Raw genomic sequence first — 22,039 nt, 5'->3', positions numbered from 1 at the left:
GTGCCAGAAACACCCTGGGTTAGTCTCAGACTGGAGCGTACTTTCTGCAGATTGTGTGCTACCGTTTGGCCCTGATATTTTTTGTAGTTGAGCGTCAGTGTAGATATATATGCCTACGCAACGTTTAGAAAAATCATCGTACACCATTCGTCGTGTTTAAGGCGGAACATACCGTCAATAATCTTAAAACAGATAGATTCATGCTCCTACCTTCACTGCCTTGCTGTTGCGTAATTACAATATTTCTGGTTATCAAGAACTATAAAAAATGTACGGGACCAAGGTAGCAATATTAATGCAATGAAAAACATTTCTTATCGCGTCTAGGTACGTTTATGAAACGGACAGGCCAGAAAAGTCCAGAACATAGCCTAAACTAAACTAAACTAAACTAGCCTAGCCTAAGCTAACCTAACCTAATGCAACCTAACCTAATGTAGCCTAACAACCTTAACCTAACCTCACCTAGCCTAACCTAACCTTACCTAACCTACCTAACCTAACCTAACCTAACCTAACCTAACCTAACCTAACCTAACCTAACCTAACCTAAACCTAACCTAACATAACCCCCACCCCTATCCCCTTCAACCCAATGTCCCACTGGCATCCATGTTCCATGTCATATTATATGTACCGTATCAAGGAGTTTTGTTTAGCCGCCATATTCTCATTTTGCTTTTCATTCCCACGGAACAACGTCATATTTCCCCACCATGTTGACCAATCTACAAACAATACGGAAGACTGCTTCGATACGCAAGAAACACATTTTATTGAATTCTTGTTACCTCGGCCTCATACATTTTTATAGTTCTTGATAAGCAGTAATGTTGTGATCGCGCAGTAATGTTGCGATCACGCGTAGAAATGGCGCCGGGGGCCGTGGTTGCCTGCGTGTTTGCGCTCGGATGTTCGCTATCGTAGTTATTTAAGTTCCAAGGTAAGAGCTTAGATGACCTGTTTTACGGTTAATTACGATATGTGCTGCGTTAAAAACGACGATGCTCTGATGTAGCTCTGATGCTGATGCTGATGTACATCGCTCTTTCTTAACATGAGGTAGCAATGTATACCCTGACCTGAGCGTCTGGTGGTGTGGTATATTTGATATTGCGTTACAGGGACTGCTTCACGCTTGTATGAGCTTTCGGGCAGATGAACACAATTTTCGAGAACCTTCCCTGCAGTTCACAGCTACGCCCTCGCAGTTCAGGCTTCAGCCACACTGGGAGAGAACGGCCCTTCAGTCCCTGACCTTCCGGAAGGGGCAATGTACCCCCCCCCCCCCTCCCCCCAGTGTGCCACCCACAGGCTCCGTTTCCGGAAAAGGTAAGAGGTCTCCCCAGCGCTAAAAGGGCGGATAGAAGTGTGGTCAAAGATAAGAGAAGACAACTTACGGTAGCCTCACTAAGTCCAATCTGTTACAGAATCGACTAATAAAACTAATTAGACGACATTATTTTTGGAGCCTGCGCTTGCCGTCTTATGACCGGCAGCCGACATTCTGCAGCCGACGTCAGGCGGCGGAAGCCGGGCGCGCAAGGTCGACAGTCGTGAAATAATGCTGCCGAAAGTTTTCCGCTATCAATTCTTATCGTTCAAAGACTAGACTGGACTGTTTACTTGACCCGCTTCGTTTTAAGGTTGTCCTCTGAGCAAATGACGGTTGTAGCAGCACCAAATGTAAAGGTTAGACCTTTACTTTTCCAGTTCCACCACAATATTTCAGCACTACCTCGCGGCGCTACTAATCCGTTCCTGTGATCAATCTAGGGATTGCATAGATGAAATAAACATTTGGACTAAACGTTTTCACTGGTGTCCTAAAACGTTCAAAGGCTTCTTTTTCAGATACACCATCGTTTTCGCCCAGTCCAGTGGCCGCCACCTAATGCTGCCGCAGGCTGACACCACGCAACATACGGAGAATGCTACGCCGGATGTCGTTTTTGGTCCAGACTGGCGAGCGTGTGTGTTCATAACTATCTTACACAACTTGTAATTGCCCAACTCTAAACGCAGGTTTAACATCTACAGAGGAACGTGACTTGGCCATGTTGACACAATTTTGACCTATTTCGATCTACAATGTACATCACGGGTCCTCAATATCTCTGCATAGAATTCGGCAACAATTCCGAGAAAGCCCACCGCTTAGTACTATCGTTTTAGAGTGAGTTAACTGAGCCATTGTGAAATGAATAGCACCGGCGCTTTATTCCATGCAGTCATTTAATGCACGTGCTTTTTAGTTTGTTGACCTCAAAATACAAGAGAAAATTATATCTTTCGGGGACTTCTGACCTGTTTGCATTAAATATGGAAAAGAACAATAAAGTCAAGAATATGACCCTCCTCGAATCGGGTGCGCCATATCCGGTACTTTGTGTTTAGGGGCCTTTCACTATCAGAGGGCATTCGTCAACCCTGTGCATCCTATTAGCAAGACTCTGGCTGCGCCCCTGCAGACCTCTATGTACCCAACGTCGCTCCTGCGCCGTTCCAGCTCCTCAGGCCCGCTGTGTTGACAGAGGACCCCTCTGGCCAGTGAGGAGTTCCTGACCAACGGCGTTTCCGGTGACTGTTCGGGGGCTCCAGTGACCGCCTGAGGGTCCTCCGGCCACCAACGGACACCTCTAATCGCTCAAAGGCCCATCCGACCACTTTAGTGCTAATCTGGCTACCCAGGACCCACTGGTCTGTTCAATGGCCCGTTTGGTCGCCGGGTTATTTAGCCGTGCACTCGCTATACTCCGGAATCTCAATGGTTTTATTAGCACTTCGGGGCACCTTTCGCCGCTCCTATACCGCCTCCAAGAGGCACGAGAAGAGACGTACTCCTGAGAGTCGTTCTGGCTCCAAAGGGGATATTTTTGTTGCTTATTTGCTGCTCCGACCGTTCAGGGGCTCTCTGGACACTCAGTGGTAGAAGTACACGTCAAGGGCTCTCTTTTCAGCGCCCTTCTTGTCGCTCAAAGGCCTGTCCAGCCAGCGATTGGTCACTCTTTCCACTAAAAAGCCTTTCGGCGCCTGACCTACCCCTCAGGCTGGAACTCAGCACATGGCTGGAAATCTCGTAAGGCCCTCTGGAAAGGCCCCAGGCCCCGGAAAACCTCACGAGCCGTCTGCATTGAACCTGGGGTTCTGAAGAGCGGGTCCGGCGGGTCCAGGCTGCCCCCTAGAAGGGATATTTTCGGGGCGGGCAGCGCAGAGAAAAGTGGCCGGAATGAATGAAAAAGTAAAAACGAGATTTTTGCTGTCAATTAAGGTAGTAAGTGTAGCCAAGTGAATTAAATAAGTCATTACGGCAGCACCATAGGCAACCTATGTGCTAAAATTCATGACTACAAGACTGGACCCCTGAATCGACCAGAAGAGTTCCGGTACCGTCACACACAAATCTGACATACTTCGAGCTCCCCGGAAATACTCAAGATACCTGTCGAACACTCAACTGAAGTCGGAATAATTCGAACGGAATTTTGCTTTTCGGAGCGGTGCTGCTGATCAACACGAATGTTGCGGAATTGCCCAAATCTCCGCGGGCCTTAGGCACAGAAAGATACTGGTGGCTTTCTCTGGGTCTCTTTGGGAATGTTAATCATTCGTAGACGATCTAATTCAAAACTAAATACCTTAGCACACAAGGAGATACAAAAGATATTCAACTTGTTTTGACTGTGCAAACTAGCACCAAAAGCGAAATGGATCCAGTATCATTTTAGCTGCGACTACATTGATGAGGGGATGATAAAATGTAGACAAGTTGTAACAAGGTAACAGACTATCATCCAAATAGGCTTGGATGCTAGAGAAAAGAATGCGCGCCTTTGGTGCGTCAACATGCGCAATGAAAGACAGGTGAGCTTTTGTATGAAACGGGTCATTGAGTAGGATCGGTCTGCTGTCCATTACGCCGTAATAAACTGGCTTAAACACATCAGGTAATCGTCCAAACGGCAAAAACTGTATAAGCTTAAGCCAAAATGTCGTGTACCTTCGGCAACTCAAAAAGTGTCACAAGCTTCCAGCTGCCTCCAAGCCTGCGCGCGGGTTTTCACAAAAAGCTTAAGATCTTTTCAAAAATTGAGATCGGTGTGCCGCTCTCAAAATGAAGTGGCCTAAAAACCGAGATGTTCTCAAGTTGGGGAAGGGGAGCGGGCTCTCTTGCGGTTGATCGGGTCGTAAGGGCTCGAGGCGCCTGGATCCTGGACAGGCCCCTCCCCACCCAATTTCCAAGAGCGGTCTCCATCTCTGCCTAGGGCCTGTTGGTCGAATTAACAAGTGGGCTGGCAGTCCGGCGCTTCGCGGAAGCGCACGCAATCTCGACGAAATGCGCATCAGCTGACCAGTCCGGGACAGGGACTGCGCGCGTGACGTACTGCCCGCGGGCCAGCTCTGACGGCGGGGGCGTGGCATTGATCGTCCGCGACTGTAACGATCTGGGCGGGCGGAGAGGACCGCCCAGTTGGCCGGGGACCGACCTGTTGAGTGCAGCCTCCGGCAGCGGTCGCGGCGGAAGGGGGCAGACGTTAGGCCTGTGTCGCCCTCCCACAGGTATGTCTAGGGCTAAGATCGGATTAAATGGTCTTCATGACATCGCAAGATATTCGTGGTATATAGTAATTGTATGTGGTGTACCAAGCGCGGGTTAACTGGGACATAGTGCTCTCTTGTCCCAGATTTTGATATGAACTTTTTCAAAGGCTATATGGTACCATCAATATTTTTTGAATTTTTTCTGGATCTGACAAGTGGTTTTGAGATACTGCCTCTACAACTTTAAAACTTGACGACGCGAGGGTAAGACTGACTTGTGTGTTCCATTAACTAGCGCAATGATACAAATGATGCATATTCATCACACAAAAGCTCGTGGTCCGTAAGTTATGACACATGCTTTGTGCTCAATATTCCCTAAAATGATCTCGTGACGTTGTGATCTTGAGTCGCGAGGCCTGCTTCGATCTCATCGGGGTACAATTTATGGTTTTAGTGGCTAAAAGGTAAAAAGATAATTGGTCTTTGAGCTGGGTACACACAAAATGATAGACCTCATTAAATGCTGCATTTATTTGTTTTTTATGTCATATTATTGCGAATAAGCCACCTTTGCCGAAGGAGGTTCAGCTTTGACGCGGGAAGAATTAACACGCACTCGGGTGGAGGTGAATTTGACTGCCTTACTAAAAAAAAAAATTCCGAAATAATTTCCGAACGGCGCAACGGTGCCGCATCACACTTTGCATAGATGTAGCCAATTAAACAGTTAATTTGTGTATAAGGCATCAAATTACTTTTGTTAAGTAGCTGACCTATGACAGGTCAAAGTCAGGCCATGGTTGTCAGCGAAAGCAATTCCTAGGACATAGGTCAATCTGATATGGCAACGGAGTTCTAAACGAAGCCACGCATCTTTGAGACGGTATTGTTTACGAATGAAAAATCGAATTTAGGATTAAGACTAATTCATTAGCCTTGATTCAGGTATAAATTTTAGGTCGAGGTCAAAGCCAAATTGTTTGGCCATGTTGTGTTTCTATAGGCTTTTGCTGTGTGGGCTAGTTTTTGGCGCTCATTTCAAATTTCTTGGTTAAAGGGAAGCAAGAGAATGCTTTACATGAGTTGCATAAAGATGAAGAAAGGTCACTGACCGAGAATGACCTCGATCAATCGTTTGTTTTTAGTGAAATACCGCCTAACGTAATCCTTGACGCTTAATGAAATTCAAAAATTAGCACAATGTCGCAGATTCATCGTCACCTGGACATTTTGAAGATCAAATAAAGCCAATGACCTGAAATTCACACCAGCGGCCCTTTGCTTCTGAGAAATGCACGGGGAAAGGGTGGTTGTATAAAAAGTCTGGGGGAAATTCGTACACCGATCTGAAATTTGACTTTGTTTGACTTTGTTTGACCTCGTTTGACTTTATCTCACCTTGTTGGCTAATATGTGACCAGCAGGCCGTGACCTTGGGGCCTAAACATTTGACTAAGTGAATTCAAACCCACGCCTATCAAACATCTGAATGTCTTGTTTCCAAGTTGGTGTCTTTGAAATGAAACAAAAACAAATTTTGTGTTTTTGCTGTCAATTAAGGGCATAGGCAGCCTGTGTGCTGAAATTCATGACTACGACAAGACTGGTGCATCCCAAAAACAAGCTCTCTTGCTTTTGAGATTTCCGTGGTCAAACTGGCCCTCACCGGTCGCAAAATGACTACCGACGTCGGAGAGCGCTTAAAGTACATTAATAAAAGCGAACTTGTTTTTCTATGAAAAGAAATTGGAATAGTTCCCGAATAATTGTAAGAAGGGTGAAATCTTGAAGTCGACAACCGTATTCGTCTTGCTGTGTGTGATATCTGTACGCGTGCATTCACTCATCCTTCACGCCTTTTCCTCCGGTTCCGTTCGAGCGTGCCGGCGTCTCTATCGCCGATCGACTCGTGGTGGTCGTATGGACATGTGACTTGCGCGCATGCGTTTTCGACATGGATGATTTCGGAGATCATTCCCCTCTAGGGGTGTTGACTTGCGCTCTTTTTTTTAAGGTGTTCCCGCTCTCCCATACGGAGTTGGGCTTACGTAATATTGGCTGGCCCCTCCAATATGTTAACACGCGCTCGAGTGGCCGGTCGAATACCCTTCACTCGAGTGGGGGGTCAATAGGACCCCCACCCACGCGGGTGGGGGTCAACATGGCCCCCTGAGATCTTAAAAAGTATGAGAGCTAGAGATACTAAATTCACGAAGCGTATTAACCTGTACATGAACTTACTTGCGTCAAGTTTGAGATTTTTAGGTCATGATCTTTTGGTCTTCTGGTTAAAAAGGGTCAAAAAAGGTCAAACTCCAAGGTGGTGTCTAAAGCGTCCCCAGAACCTAGATGCCCGGTCTAAGCAGAAGGCCACTGATGCTCATTTAAGGTCATTAACCTTGTCTGAGCTCTTGAAGGTTATGGTGACCAAATTTTCCAAGACTGCTTGGAGTTTGGGATTTGAACAAGCGTCAAAGATTGCGCTAGGCAATGCGCTCCTAAAAGCAATACATTGACCTGGGCAATTTTAAGTTAGTCACCTATTTAACCTCTCAGAATTCTGTTGAACGTGTATAATGCGGTTCCTCTCATCAATAGATTCGCAATGAGCACCAGAAATTAGCACGCACAGTATAATTAATAGCTCTAGAGTAACAAGACAGGTTCGTTTTCGCCGTGGTTCGACCTTCATACCTGCCTTAGGTCAATTCCATTCCTTCATTCATTTGTTGCGTTGCCTAAGAGGCTACCTCACAGGTGCATGGCTTCGTCTAAGACTTTGTTGCATTATGTTGAACGATTTCTCAGAAATTGTATTCGTCAAATTCATGGCCTAACTTTAACTCGTTGTAGGTCAGTGACTTTACACTTAACATCTAAATTTGTACTGCCTAAGAATCCTCTATTCAATTATCTACAGTTATGCAATATTTGACACGGCTACGATGAGTCGTTCGGAAACCATTCCGGAAAAAACCTATTAGGGGAGAGGTTAAATTGGCCCCGCTCACCCGGGCGCGTGTTGAGCTGGAACGCTACACATCTTTAGCGAGACGTGAGATGCCACAGTGAGCGGCGAGCGGGCATGTACGGTTTATTTTATGCTATGCCACTCAAATAAAAAGCTGCCTCACCACTTTTTTTATTGTGGTTTGCTAAAACGAGGTGGGCTAAGTCCTTTGACAAACACAAACCTTGGGCATTTTCGTTGTCTGTCCCAGCTGCCCCCCCCCCCCAAAAAAAAGGACGTGCACAAAGTTTTACACTTTTGCTCCCCTTCATCCAGTGCTGATCTTTTTACGGTCATGCATCTATTGAATAACCGAAGCAAACAGTGCCGCACTGGTTCGTTTTATCATGATATGTGGTGGGTGTCACCTGAGACGGCGCCGCTAATGGGGGCGACGGGGTCGTGACGACATCACAGCTCTTGAATAAAATAAAAAATGTATCGGATGTCGTGCGCTTTATACCTGACCTTGCTGTAAATGAACATCAGCATGTAACTTCCCAATGTGTCTTAAGCAACACCAAAGTAAGGCATGGGGCCGCCGGAGTAGGGAATTGAGCAGGGTCCAAAACCCCCAACTCTCTGAAAAATAACAAAAAAGTAACAAAAAATAAATGATAAAAGGGTGAACGATAACACTTCCGATTGGGAACCCGTGGCCTTCGGTGTCCCAGAAGAATCACTCTTGGTTCCTCTCCTTTTCACTTGTTAGCAATGTTCCGTGAGTAATTGAATCCGGCTGCCTTTTGTGTGCCAATGTCGCACAAATGTTCACTACAATTACGTCCCCAGCTCATGGCCTGCTGCTGCAAAATGAGCTCGATCATCTAGTAACGTGGTTAATCAGGTGGGAGCTGAACTTCAACACTTTAAGATGTGAAACACTCATGATGACCCTCAAGCGTGCTCCCGTACAGACCAAGTATTTTATCGATAGCACTGAGCTTTAACATGAGTAAAAAAATTAAGAATCACAGCGCAACGTTGGGTACCAAACTACGTAACGCTGAATACCAAACCATGTTGTAAAATGCTGGGGATTTCATTAGCTTCCCTCGATCGAGCCCCTATCTTCTGACATTGCTGGCGGAAAGTTTGGATTTCTCCGATGCCGCGCGACTGTCAGATTCAGGATTTGTTTCGGGAAGTCACTTTGGTGAGCGGTCGCCACAGGCACCCCGGGGAACGCTCCGATCACCCCAGGCGGGAAAATATCGGGAAACGGTCCGGAAAAGGCTGGTTATCCAAACCAAGTGGTCACCCATTCAGGGCTGATCACTGGCGTCCCCCAACCGAAAAACTGAGGAACGGTTGGGATATTTCGATTGGCATTGAACCGGAACTGCTGGCTGGACGTTTCCTCATCCCGCCTGAACGGGCGCCGAAACGGCCGCCTGCCAACTGCAGTGAGCAGCACCCCCGCCTGCCACTTACACGGCAGCACGGCATCTGGCGCGCCGAAACCGCCACCTGCCAACTGCAGTGAGCAGCACCCCCGCCTGCCACTTACACGGCAGCGCGGCATCTGGCTCGATAATGGCAATGTTGAGATGTTCGGTCGCCTCTGGAAGTGCCGGTGGCGCCAGACGACGGCTTCAGATGACCTACACATGGCTTAAGAGGCCCGAAACGCGCCGCTGAACGCCGTTGAACGAAACCATTCAATAGCGCATGACCAATGGCATAAGTCATAAGGAAAATGCTCATGAAAAGTACCCATGACAAATAATAATGGGGAAAATTATGCTAAAGTCGTGACAAAAAATGAGACATGGAGCACAAAATGCAAGGCACGCACCTACAGTTCTGTAGTTCGTTCAGGACACGTTACATCCAGCAACGACTCGACAGCAACGATGATCTTGATTTTCTTGACGCAGACATGGGTGTGGTGGAAGGGGCCTAGTTAGACAATGGTCTAATTACCACGCACCACGCGTCCATTATGATTTCGGGATTCTGTGTTGCATGAGTCCATAGTTTGTATGCGTCCTTGCGGCATGCTGTCACATATGTCAAAACGCTGGGGAGAACCACCGCATCCGGACTTTAGCATGGATCCCTGAACAACTAAACAAATGCGCCCACCAGGGCTGTGGACTTCAGGGTGCGGGACGAAATCTGCCGTCCAAAGGCAAAAGGCCTAAGCGCTAACAAGTTAGCTGTCTAGGAGGAACATTTTTAAGCTTCGCCGAGTTTAATATGGTCTAAGATACTTCGAAAATTGCGAATATGCTGAATGCAAATTACTGAAAAATTTGACATTGTATCACAAGATGCAGCCAACTGATAGGCATTGCGTCGTCTAAATCACTCCATTTTTCGAGAAGATCTTAGACCTTTTTACCTTTGGGCGGCAAAAATGACAGCGCAGCCGCCCCGGGAGGGCGAACAGCGTACGTAATAAACGCCACCGCGACCGCTCATAAAATGTCACGATTTAACCCGCGCCATGTCGAGGGTCTGAGACAACCGAGCCCTGCCGGGCGGTAATTCTGATAGATGCAGTTAACACCTATGTTAACACTTTAGGACGGATAATGAGGGAACGAAATAAGCGTTAAGACTGTAGGAAATCTTTTCCGACCATTTCTGTTTGACAAAAAGGGTTGGTCAAATCAGGTCATCGTTCAAAATTGATCTACGAGTACCCGACAAGAACAATGTTATTTCACAGTGTTTCTGACTTTATTTTATTAGGTGTAGCTCTGGGAAAAAGTATTTTATACACCAAAACACTTCAGCCTGACCTAAAGGTCAGCAGAGGTCAACTCAGGTCGAATGTGTAAGCCATTCAAATGAAAAAAATTAAGTGCTTACCGAGTCTCTATGACCAGTGTAATGTTTTTTCTTTGGTCAGAAATAGTGCGTCGCACATCTACAGGTACTCAAGATCGCATGGCCGTCGTATGCACTATACACGGTCCCTTAAACACTTTTTTTCTACGCCGTTACCCAAGAACAGGTAACCGGGAGTGCCCCTCCCTCAATCCCAGCGACGCAGTAAACCGTACGTTAACACCAGAAAACATAAAATCAAGTCGCGGCACTGCCAGCTAGGAAGATGAAACAAACTTAAAAAAAAAACAGGCGAGGAGGTGGAGCAGACCCGAGGGAATTGCGTTATGTGAGAGGTAGGGAAAAATCATAGATGAAAAGGCTTAAAGTAGTCATTAGCCAAAATCAGCTAATGACAGCCCGCTACAACCGCCCAATAATCTACAACCACTCAATTCCCCGTGTTAGTAAGGGTTATACAGTCACAAATCGGAGGGGGCAATTACCTGGTCATTTTTGTGCTGGGTTTTGGGCTGGATTTCCAGGGAGTCCACCCAGCTAAGCAGAGCTTGTTGCTGGGAGAACTCCCGGAGCCAGCGCCATGAATTTGGGTATTTGTGCATGACTTTATATCAGAAATTGATTATGAAACTTGGAGGAGGTCAAATATGAAGTGCGTTGGATATGTACAGCACAAGGATGGCAATGTCTTCAAATATGTTTGTTACGTTAATATATGTTCACGAAATGCTTGCGGATGATGTTCTTAACGATGGTTTTCGATACAGGAATATCAGCTATTCTTGGAAAATATGGAACCATAATGTCGTTCCACAGCTTAGGGCCAAGGCAGGATGCTGTAAATGGCACTTGGCAATGTATTTGCACCAGATTGGGAACAGGCACGTTGGCGCATGAAATTATGCGTCATCAGCATCAGAAACGCGATTAAGAGATGGCTACACACGTCGCACTTGTTCATCCAGTCTCTCCGCTACAAACAACATAGGTCAATGACTTTTGATGGCCTCATATGACTGCATGTTTTCACGTGGCGTATTGTGTGCTCATCATGTACTGGAACGATATCATAGCACGCTTTCAGTGGAATATTTTAATTGTGCGTACAAAGTTACTCTACGAAGCTGCCTATATTGAGCCCAGCATGTGATGTGCAGAAGGCATCCACTGACGTAGGTCATGACCTGGAGCAAGGTTATGTGCTCTGTGGTCATATGATGGCTTTGTATGTGGATAAGTCCTCTTTTCTCACATACAAACGCCAAAATGGCACAGAATATGTCATATATGCTGGTAGCTTTTTGAGGGCAGCGTAGGTGGCGATGGCCTTTGGTACGTGTCCTCCGAAGCCTGGAGCTATTTCTGAGGACTGTCTTAATGTTTTATCATCAACGCACTGTTCCGTTCTGCTCTGAAAGCCCTTGTTGTAAGGAAATGATGCCTACGCTATTCGTTCTGCGTTTGGCTGCCTTGCTTATTGAGCGTGCGCTGGGGGCTTCCGGTCTGTGAAGCTTTTTGGGTACCCGTTCCCGCAGAATGTGTGGGTTAGATTATTTATTTCTCTCTTTTTAGGTGCGTCATCACCGCTTACGGTTTTTGGGCGATGCTGAAGGCAATGTCGATGACTTTTTTATGTCTGGGCGGTGGGACTGGAAGTTCAGGTAGGAACCGCCTGATTTTGGTTTCCGTTATATTGATCCGAGGTGATAGTCTGAACAATTATTGTATGCGGGCTTTTAATACCTCGTCTCAATGCTTCCGTAAAACTTCAGCATATTTACAGCCTGTTGATCGAAACATTGCGGCCCGCTTTCCCAAAAAGCTCGAAGACTTTCACCATGGTCAAAATAGTAGGACATTTACGTCCTGGAAAACTAGAGGTGCGGGGGTTTGATTCTCTGCGGTGCCCGCCTTTCCTGCAAAATGAGAGGCAGGCGCCGCCATAAAGCCTCAACCGCCGAATGCGTCGTGAATCTCCAGTAAAAACAACAAGCTTGCAAATCGAAACATGTGTAGACCGTTAGTGTTCCTAACAGCCACCGCTTTGATTCATACTACTAGAGGCGCGTAGCTCCAGTTTCTTCCCTGGCCTTATTAACACACGCCCGGGTGGCGGGCTAGATACCCTTCGCTCGGGTGGGGGTGGGTTGAGGGGGCAATTTGGCCCCCTGAGACCTCTGGAACTAAGAAAGCTAGATACACCAAATTTGTACGTTGTGTTGACCTGCGCGTTAACTCATTTCGTTCAAAGTTTGAGGTTTCTTAGGTCATGACCTTCAGGTCAAATAAGGTCAAACAAGGTAGAATTCTAGTTTGGTCTCCAAAGTGCCTCCAGAACCTTAGATAACTGTTTCTGAGCGAAAGGTCACAAGCTCATTTAAGGTCAGTAACTTTGCTTGACCTTTTGAAGGTCATGGTGACCAAAATCATACAGGACTGCTCTGAGTTTTGCACTTGAATAAGTGACAAAGATTACGCTGGGCAGTATGCTCCTAAAAAAAATGTCGACCTGGGTCATCTTAGGTCAATGACATATTCTTACCTCTTACAAGTCAATGAAATATGTATAACGCGGTTCCTGCAATCGATAAATTCGAAATGAGCACCAAAAGCTATCCCATACAGCAAACCCTAGAGTAATAAAGCAGGCTAATTTTGACCCTGGTCTGACCTCCATATCTGACCTTAGGTCAACTTTATTTGCTCATTCAATACTTGAGCTGCCCAAGAAAGTATTTTAGACGTATGGCTTCGTCAAACACGCCGTTGTTGCATCAGATTGAACGATTCTCCTAGAAATTGCCTTCGCTGAAACCATGACCTGACTCTAGTCCTGCCATAGGTCAACGACCTTACAAAGTATGTCTATTTTTTATATGAAACGATTCGCCATCCAATTGTCTACAGCTATGCAAAATTTGGCGCGGCTACGCTACGCCGTTCGGAAACCATTCCGGAAAAAACTTTCGGGGGGGGGGGTCAATTTGACCCCTCACCGGAGCGTGTGTTAACAAATACGAAACGGACCTATGCAAGAACCTCGTAGAAAGAAGGCCAAACCTGCCCTGTGTTGAACTTACTCGGTCGACTAAAGAAATGTATTTGTGAAAAACCAAAAACGACAAAAGTTACGTCATTACCTCCATGTAATGCACTTTCGAGGGAAATAGAGCAGTTGTATATTTAAACCGCTATTATAAGGCATAAAAACTTAAATAGAAGCTCCCTGAATCCCCGAATTTAAAGAATTATGGGGGCTACATCTCAAAAACCGTCGGTGGGGTCGATGTGCCAATCACAGGGATGGGTTCAGGGCGCCAAATAACCGCATGGATGAGTTAATATGAAAATCAGAAACACCAAACATGAAGATGTTTTTCACCTTTTGGTGGTTGATCTATGGTGAAATTCTCTGACTAATAAGCCTGTGTCAAAATACTCTTTGCTGTACCTTTTTCACTTTGTTCCTTTCAATGTGAAATACTTGTGTTGTGATCACCAGTGTGATGAAGGGAGTTTCTGACAGAACCTCGTCCTCATTGGCGAATGGTGAGCAGATCGTTGGAAAACTGAGGCTGCCACCTCACTTGCCAGTGAAGAGCGACTGTAGTAAACAGATTTGTGCAAGACGGCGATGCATTAATCTCACCTTGTCCCCGTTCGGCATTCAAACACTCGCGAGCGGGGAGTGGCGGTCAGGACAGGGAGGAAGGGGTGTACGTTTTCACTGCAGGTTGAGCCAGCTGTCTATGTGGCGGTTTAAACAAAAATGGGTACATCTAAAGGCCCGACCTGACTATATGCCCGTTCCCCCCCCCCCCCCGCGCGCTAATCGCTCCCCCGACACCGAACAGCTGAACAGCGCAGTGCAAATGCAAACGACGTCAGCTCTAAGGCACCATGCCTGGTAAAAGCTCCAGATCTCGGAAGCCATGTGCCCCTGGAGCCGTATTCACGCTCCTGTATCCGATTGCCATTCGGTCTGCGTAATGCCAGCCAAACCCTCCAACGATTCACGGATGAAGTGCTGCATGGAGTGCCAGGGACATTTGTCTACTTGGACGACATTTTGGTTGCCAGCAACTCGGAGCATGAACATCTCAAACACCTTCAAATGGTCCTCGAACGACTCGACAAGTTCGGGCTGGTCATTAATGAAAAGAAATGTGTGTTCGGGACCGGGAAAGTTCAGTTCCTTGGCCATGAAGTCACTGAGCTCGGCATCGTCCCCCCCTCCCCCCCCCCCCCACCCTTCCAGACAAACTACCTGCGGTGTAGGATTTCCCGTAACCAACTACGGAGAAGCAGCTTCGGCGTTTCACCGGAGTGGTGGCGTATTATCATCGTTTTATGCCCGACGCCGCAGCTATACTGGCCCTACTCACCAGTCTGCTCAGCAAGAAAGCTTCGAAGAGCCACCGCCCCATCATCTGGTCCGCCGACGCTGGGCAAGTGTTTCGTCCGGTTAAGCAGCAGTTGGCGCAGGCTACCCTACGCCGGGTGCACTCCTAAGTCTGCAGGTCGACGCTTCAGACACTGGCGTCGGAGCGGTTCTCCAGCAGTTCGTGGCTAGCAGTTGGAAGCCGCTGTCGTTCTTCTCGAAGAGCCTCAAGCCGACGGAGACTCGGTGCAGCACCTTCGGCCGAGCACTCCTTGCCGTGTACCTGGCGATCCGGCACTTCGGGCACAGCGTCGATGGTCGGAACTCTGCCGTCTTCACGGATCACAAGTCCCTGGTGTCCGCGATCGGGTCAAACTCTGACCGTTACTCGCCCAGGGAGATCCGGCACCTCGACTTCATCGGGCATGGCTCCACTGACGTCAGGCACGTACCAGGGAAGGAGAACACTGTGGCTGACACACTTTCACGGAAGATCGCCATGCTGCAGGCACCGCGGCCCCCGCTGGGCACACAAGAACTCGCCTCCCAGCGTTTTGTGTGGCCTTCTATGCGCCGAGACATCGAGGAGTGGACATGAGCGTGCACCTCGTGTCAACGGGCGAAGATTCATCGGCACACACGGGCACCAACACATGGCTTCACGCTACCGGACGCTCGATTTGACGCCGTCCACATCGACATTGTCGGCCCACTGCCCCCGTCGGATGGTCACACGTACCTCCTTACGTGCATCGACCGGTTCACCCGCTGGGTGGAAGCTATCCCTGTTGCGGACATCCGGGCGGTCACCATCGCCCGCGCCCTCGTCGCCGACTGGGTGGCTCGGTTTGGAGTGCCGGCACAGGTCACCACCGAACTGCGGTGCCCAGTTTGAGTCCGCTCTGTGGTAGCAACTGTCGGCGCCTCTTGGCTGCACTAGGCATCGCACCACCAGCTACCACCCGCAGAGTAACGGCATGGTGGAGAGGTTCCATCGACAGCTGAGGACAGCTCTGCGGGCGGCAGATGCGGCCACTTGTTGGACCGATCTCCTACCACTGGTTCTGCTGGGCGTGCATTCAGTTCTAAAAGAGGATCTGGGTTGCACGTCTGCGGAGCTCGTTTACGGTACAACACTCCGGCTCCCAGGGGAGTTCCTCAGTCACCAACCCTGCAAGGTACCGCTGGACCCGGCGTCGTAAGTCGACCTCCTCCGGCGAGCCATGGGGCAACTCCGCCCGGTGCAGCCACGCCAGCAGTCATCGAAGAACGCTTTCATTTCCGAAGAACTCCCGGACTGCACCCATGTTTTTCGTCCGGAGAGACGAACAGCCTCACGCTCACCGCTAGAGCCGCCCTACGACAGCCCATTCCACGTGTGCAGGCGGTCATCTAAAACAGTGACCATCCGGCCACAAGGACAAAGAGGAAGTTGTCTCTGTCGCCCGCATCAAGGCAGCTTTTTCTGGATCCACTACCGATCTACGAGACGCCATCCGGGCCAGCCCGCCCGCCGGCTGCACACGCGGTTCTGTAGGTGGCCCGCGGCTGCTGCTGTTCCCGTCGCCAGAGCGGCAAACTCAGGACGCTACCTCGTGCGTGCCTGCGCGGGACGGGATGCGTCCGGATCTCCCCGGACGCCAGCCGCCGCGGCGCATTGAACCCCAGCGCTCCCCACCAACTGAGGACGGTACTGAGCACCCAGCTCGTCCGGCCGTCTGTACGCGCTACGGCCGCGAAGTGGTGCCCCAGTGCGTTGCGGCGCTCGACATATCACCTTCCGATTGTGACATGTCCGGGAGGGGTGGTGTAGCAGCACGGGGTCAACACCTCGTTGTGTGGGTCACCAATAGGTGGCGCTGACGGGTGTTGTTGTGTGTATGACATTGTGCGTCGTGTGAGAACTGTGTGTCTCCATGGTTTCGCTGCACTGTTAGTGCTGGGTAATGATATGAGTGACATGCCTACTACAGAACGGTTGCTAGTATAGCTGTTGTTTGGTCGCTAATGGCGTATTGACTACCATAACTAGGCAGATGTTTGCTGCTGTCAAATGGTGTATTCGAACCGATCCATACCGATAATAGATGGTGTGCAACCTGACAGCGCAGTGTTCTTTACCATTCGCGATACGTCCCCCTCCGGACGCGCTTCCCTGTCTGTCAGTCCGGGCCGGCATCACCTCGATGCCGGCACCGATGTTTCAAACCGGACCAGCACGACCGACGCAGCAGTGCTAGTCCCGGCCACCCGGCCGCAACCAGCCGGTTGACAGCCCGAGTCCTGAGGTGCGGGTGATTACTCTAGAGTCGCACTGCACGGGGGCTGGGGTTGTCAACTGAAGAAAACAAAGCGCAACTACTGCCTCCTTTTCTCTTTCGTCGCCGAAGAAGGGGACGTGGGCGACACTCCTGCCGTGGAGGGCACGGACATTACCGGGTTTGCATGAAATACGTCACAGACCCGTCACTTTCCAAATATAGACCTCAATTTCCGGACCTGTCTCATCAGCGACGGAGCAATATCGGACAGGTAACTCTGGTGTCGGTAAATTACCGGCCGCCGGGCGGGCTGACTGGCAGGCTGGAAATGAACTTACACCGACTGCTGACGAACGGGCCTCTTGCGTGGTGTCGTTACGTGACGCCCGGTATGCTTCGTCTGGCAAACACGGCGCCTAAGTCAACAGTTCGGTCGGCCAAGCGGAGCTCCGGAGTAGATCCAACACAGCGCTCCGGTTCCGTTTACCATCCGAAGTGGGCAGTGGTGTATTCAAACGGGGCTCCGGCTCTTGCGAAATGTTCACGTGATGACCCTTCCCCTGTTAGGGCGTCGATACGACCCCACCACATGAGATTTTCTGAGCATACCTCTCTGGCGTGTCATGCAATCACGCCCAATTTTTTGGTAGCCTCTGGGCATCCATTGCGTGTCTTTTGCCACCAAAATGTTCCAAGCGTTTTTGGCTTCTCAGTGACGATGTTTTTTTGGGGAACGCTGCATGGCGATCCACGACCGGCGCGGCCCCGACTAGCTGATTTGTGCATGGTGTCGACCCACGTAACCTAAACACTCGATCCATTTGTGTTTCTTTTTTAACATGATACCGTGAGGCGTCCACAAAAACAGGAGCTTCACGTGATGTTAGGTGTGCGACTGGGCCAGTGGGATAATGCATCGCATATCATTTGGGACCGTATCCAGCCGACGGTGCGCCACCGGCCAGCGCAACCGTGTCCCATCGGTTCAACGCAGGTAGCACAAATTTCGAAATTGACAGAAATCGTCGTATCGCGTGTCAGAAGTCGGATCACTGATGTCTAGTGGTGTTTACGACGAATCGCACCTGCCACTTTGCGACCCGGCAATATGGCTGTTGCGTTTCGGCAAGACTAATCAATGGTGCACTCCACAGAACACACACATGCGCACTTTTGGACGATTTGGGACGGAACGCTCAAGTCACGAGGAAACATACACAAACTGACGCTGTTCCACACCCTCATCCACAACCAACGTCAACTGCCAACAAACGTCACTGCACTTCTACCTGACACACGAACACTTGCAACAGGACACCCACTACGCACTGCAAAGACACATCACCACCGAACAGAACCCCAACATACTAAGAATACTACATTCCATCAACTACGAGAAAATGGAACCAACTCCCGCTTGAGGTGTCACTTATATAGTCTTTTCGTTCCTTCAAACGGGGAGTATACCAGCGCTGCGGTGTGGCTGCGTCTCCGGTGTATCATAGTTTTGGATCCAGGCACGATAACATCCTACTAAATGTTAGCCTGAGATAAGGAGTATCAGAACTCAATGCTCACCTGTTCGAAATTCAAAGTCCAACAACACCTAGTCCCTCTTGCGTGTGGCTGTCCATATGAAGACCCTTAGCACGTTGTATTGAACTGCCCTCGCTATCATGAAATCAGAATTTTGATACGACGCACAACAGATCGTATTATTCCAACTTTTTCCGAGCTCACTCACAACGAGCAACAAAGTATCTATTTCAGACGTAACGGCTTGCAAGATCGCACTGGGCACCAGATAGCAAAAAATTCAAGCATTTCTTTTCAGACCAAACGATTCGCCTAAAAACTTTCTGCTGGCGCGGGCAGCAGACGGGCCACTGTGTGGCGTTGCCGGGCCAGGCGTCCCCCGCCGGTCCGGGACGGCTATATGTGTAAACCGGAGTGGCGGCGGGCGCCTGGCCCGTCTCGGCTCACAAATCTGACTAGTGGGCGGTGTGTCGTGGGTTCCCTGGCGGCGATGACCATATCTTGTTATTGTTAGAAGAGGCGCCCAGATTTAAGCGTTCTGTTTATGCACCAGTCCACACGTCATATTATGTACTGCGTCATGTCCATCATCGAACAAACATCAAACATCAAACCTGCGATCCTTCTTAAGGCGGGTGCTTAGAGGTGTCACTGGACATTTGGCAATCAAGGGTCATAATTCATGGCTAAAGCCGTGACAGAAGTGATTCGGCTGAGACGAGAACATGGAATCTCACTGGAGCTCGTACTCATGTCTTTGTTGCTTCCTGACCACGCGCTGGCGGGCCCCTGGTCACGCACAAGCGCTGTTAGCTTCATCGGCGAAGTCATTCGCGTGGTGCGTATGCCACATATCCGATGGCAAATATTTAGACGTGTGAATGGACATTCAGCAGTCTGGGGGCGTGGTGTCGCAAGCCAACACAGTGTGGCTGGGGCAAAAGCATGTAACTCACTAGCGCACATGTTTATTCGAGTGTCCAGCTGGCCACGCGCTGCCGAGTGCGATGCATGAATCGGTTATGTTAGCACGTGCCCCACCGCACCACCAAAATTTCGGGTAAGCAGCTGAAAGTAACAAAAGAACAGCTAGACTCGCTTCAAGTAAAATGGGGTCAGATAGGCCTGCATCGCAGTCACAAAAGAATGTTTCCCAATAATCAAAGCACAAAACGATTGAAATTTTAGGACACGCAATTCTAAAAATGAACATATCAAAACAGAACGTTGCGCACCGTGCAATGATGACTCTCTAATCTATGCCGCTTTTTATAACGTCCGTTAGTCTTTCATGCACAAGCTTACACCTCAAGAATCGCATCACCTCGTTAAATTTGGGACCGTGTCCGAAAATCAAACATCAACATCAAAGTCAAACATCAAATATCAAACCACCCCGACACTCCACCGCGGTGCCGCAGTGGGGTGTCGCGGTACGTGCAAACGTACCCCGTTTGTGCACCACTGGAAACGTGCAATGCCCAGGTCGCCGGAACGCGCCGAAACGAGCATCGAAATTCGTGTCATAACCCGATTATCGGTGGCCACACGAGACAGGATCGTACATTCCAACTGGGAAAGGGACGGGCAATATGGCGGACGGTGCGTTGCCGGTGTCTCGATGGATCCGACAGTGTTCTACTGGGTTGGGTGATTTTTATGTGGCACACGTACCAACACGGTGTGTCTAGTTAATATCGCTTGTCGGCTCCGTCGCTGAGAGCTAGCGTCAATCATTAAAAAATGCAAAAAAAAACTCCGAATACAACATGCTGACGCCTAAGCGAATCAACCTATTATTATTATTATTGCATACATTGGCCAAATCCAGCGAGTGGCAGTTCTAACGCCGCGTCAGTACATGTCACATAGATAAAGACAGAACACGCAACAAATACAAATGGGACGCAACGCCAGCGATACACGTACGATGCTATAAAACATGGGCGACTAATGGTGCAATCAGCACCTGCACGTCATGGTCAGTTGGTCAAATTAGGTAAGTTCTCTGATGAAAGACATTGCTTTGCCCTCGAACTCATTAAAGTGTTGCGCTGACGCGTGGCAGCAGGGAGGAGAGCTGACGCTTTGGAATAAGTGTATATATAATTAGAATAAGAATAATACAAATAAGGAATAAACTATCGAGCTAACTCCACGTCGCCACCACTCGATAGGGAAATGCCCTCTTCACGCACTCTAAGCGAGGGTGTTTGACAGCGCTCGTCTGCAGTACAGTTTCGTCATCGGGGGGGGGGGGTTTGTCTGCTATATATATATATATATATATATATATATATATATATATATATATATATATCCCCTAAATATCCTATAGCTAAATATCCTCTCGAAATATTTCGGCATGCCACGCTAAATTTGATCGTAATCGCCCAAAACATCAATCACTGCCAAATTCTAGGCCTTCGTCGGCGCAACATGACGCTGCTATTTGTCATTTGGGGCGGGGGTTCACATTTGTATGTGGGTTTTGAACTGGAATAGCCGTCTTGAAGATCATTCGGCGCAGTTCACAGCCCTGTCCTTCTTAAGACTTAAGCCCCTTTAATGTCTGAACCACACGCCGCGAAGATGTGCAGACTTTTGGGGACACTATTTCAAGGCCACTCAAGCATCCGTGACGCTGTAATAACGTTATTTAAATTAAGCCATTCTAACCAAGTGACGATCAAAGCCAATGAAAATATAATTGCGGAGGTCGTTCATACCTTGTGTCGATGAGTGCGATTTCCAGATATAACAGCCGTCTATTAGGTCATAATCTAACCTGCCCAAGTTACGATGACGTAACCAAACAATGACGTATTGAGGAGACGTACAACAACAAAAATTGTGTTGTCTAGAGCAGTCTTTTCCACTTAAAAGTATGCCAATAGTTATAAGCGAGCTTACTGCATTATGTCTGATGCTTGCTTCAGCATCTCCAATTGTGGAGCATTCCCGTTAACAGCAAGCCAATGTCAGATGTTGCGATTGCCACTGATATATATATATATATATATATATATATATATATTCATAGATATATATGTTGATCAAAATATATATATATATATATATATATATATATATACTATATATATATATATATATACATGTATATATATCATGTCACAATTTCAACCGTTTTAAACTGGTGAAAATTTATGTGAGAAACTTATTCCAAAACGGTCATCCCCAAAAATGTCATCCAACCGACGTCACGCACTAGGTTCTGTTGTCACGTCGGCTCGGCTTTACCGAGTGATCAAGGCCATGTAATAAGATATGATCATCCGGGATTTTTCCGGCACTTACCCTTCACTTTTACAGTGACGTCACAAAGTTGCAGCCTGCCATCACCGCTCCTCCTGCCTGCATTATCTTCGCGTTTGCTACACCGGTGCACCTACTAGCAAATGCATCTGGTGATCGCCACAGAGCGCTTCAAAAAGTACTGTGAGGAAATATGAAAGGGGATTTTTTGTCACGCTGGGTATATAAGAG

General features: G+C 48.4%; 1 pseudogene; it reads left to right on the top strand.

Moving 5' to 3' along the window:
* Positions 1-4,443: 4,443 nt before the first annotated feature.
* The window catches only part of LOC119102249 (aromatic-L-amino-acid decarboxylase-like), a 34,324-nt pseudogene continuing 16,728 nt past the window's right edge, over positions 4,444-22,039 (top strand).

Source organism: Pollicipes pollicipes, unplaced genomic scaffold, assembly GCF_011947565.3.
Source record: "Pollicipes pollicipes isolate AB1234 unplaced genomic scaffold, Ppol_2.1 Scaffold_5724;HRSCAF=6776_pilon_pilon_pilon, whole genome shotgun sequence".
NCBI lineage: Eukaryota > Metazoa > Arthropoda > Thecostraca > Pollicipedomorpha > Pollicipedidae > Pollicipes > Pollicipes pollicipes.
Note: the sequence above shows the minus strand (reverse complement) of the source record. Positions and strands in the feature narration are given on the sequence as shown.